The sequence below is a fragment of the Cornus florida genome, unplaced genomic scaffold, assembly GCF_030987335.1.
Source record: "Cornus florida cultivar Cherokee Brave unplaced genomic scaffold, ASM3098733v1 CherokeeBrave_3.0.0_Hap2_Chr04, whole genome shotgun sequence".
NCBI classification, from domain to species: domain Eukaryota; kingdom Viridiplantae; phylum Streptophyta; class Magnoliopsida; order Cornales; family Cornaceae; genus Cornus; species Cornus florida.
The window spans coordinates 36,507,670-36,509,436 of NW_026775574.1; the positions used below are offsets into that span (position 1 = coordinate 36,507,670).

General features: G+C 40.0%; 1 pseudogene; it reads left to right on the forward strand.

The window, feature by feature from the left end:
• Positions 1-903: 903 nt before the first annotated feature.
• On the forward strand, positions 904-1,002 carry LOC132305830 (small nucleolar RNA R71; annotated as a pseudogene).
• The last annotated feature ends 765 nt before the right edge of the window (positions 1,003-1,767 follow it).

Sequence of the window (1,767 nt, forward strand, 5' to 3'; positions counted from 1 at the left end):
TGGGACTTTCCGATGAGGAATGAGTCTCCACAACACATTGTTTCTTTGGTGGGGTATTCAAATGCATTTTCCCATTCTCTCTAGCTTTTAAAATACTAGCTATTTGCCTTACTTGGGTTTCTAGCTTAGCAATGGATTGAGAATGAGAATGAAGCAATTGAGTGTTCGCCTCTAGAGTGCCTAGAGCGGTCAAAACTTTCTCTTCAAAGGCGGGACTCCTAGAGTTTCCTTGAGAATAAGATGGTTGATTAGGAAAATGAGAATTAGAAAATTAATTACCATGGGAATGAAATGATGATCTAAAACCTTAGGAACCATGGCCTTGCATTGGTGGCAGAACATACTTCCCTTGGAAACCACCTTGGGGAGGGTTTCCCTTTGGCTTTTCCAAGAAAAGTTTGGATGGTTCCTCCAACTAGGATTATAATGATTGTCATAGGGATTATTCCCTTGGTTAGCAAAAATAGCATTGGCTTGCTCATGGTTGTCATTTTGCACATGTCCGTGGGACAATTAGAAGTAGAATGCAAGACACATGAACAAGTCATACATAATTCATTAGATGCACAATGATGAACATGATTAGGGGCGGAAGGCATTTGATTCGCCGAGTTTTGGTTGATCAAGAATTGATCAAACCTTTGAGATAAGGATTTCATCTCGGCGACTATATCATTAGAGTTGTCAACTTGATACAAGGCAACACTCTTCTTTCCATTTGAATTCCTACCATTCTTAGAAGATAAAGTTCGATGCAAAGAATTTTCACTCATGCTCTTATAAAGATGCCACACGTCATCCTCATGCCTATCAATGTAAGAGCCACCCATGGAAGCATCAACCATGCCCTTGTAATTATCGGATAAACTCTCAAAGAAATATTGAACTAATTGCCATTTAGGCATGTCATGATGTGGACACTTCCTAAGCAATTCATTGAATCTTTCCCATGCCTCCTGGAATGTTTCCCCATCCCCGTGTGAAAACTCTCGAATTGAGGTTCTTATGGCATTGGTCTTAGAAACCGGATAGTATTTCTTCAAGAACTCTTGTTGCATTTCTGCCCAAGAAGTTATTGAAAAAGGCCTAAGATTGTTAAACCAATATTTTGCCTTATCTTTAAGGGTGAATGGAAAAGTTTAAGCCTTAAGACCTCTTCCGGCATGTCTGTGTATCTAACGGTGGAACATACTTCAAGAAACTCATCCAAATGCTTGTAAGGTTCTTCACTTGGAAGTCCATGATAGTTAGGAAGCATTTGAATGGTTTGTGGTTTGATTTCATAGTGGTGTGCTCTAAATGGTGGCAATTGAATGCATCTGGGTGCATTATATTCATTAAGCACATAGTGATCTCTTAAAGCAAGGGGAGGGTTAAAAATTGGAGGTGCAACATGGGCACCTTGATTGCCTTGAACTATGGGAGGTTATGGAACAAACATTGGCCTAGGCATTCTCAATGGAACTTGGCATTGTTATTGTGGTGGGTGAATGAATGGCCTCGGCATGCCTAATGGTACTTACATGTTATTGTGATGCACATTGGGGTGGAGCATACCTTGTTGGTCTATGTAAGGTCCTCCACATAGTCCTCATTATGTACTTACATTGTAGAACTAGAATGATAAAGATTAACCCTTCCCTTAGGTGTATGAACAATGAATTCTAAATTCAAATTAAGAGGGACAAGAACCGGCTTTTAATGAGCTGGATTTTGTCTTTTTTCGGGCTTAAGGAAGTTCGATCGATCGAACTTGTGGTGAGATCG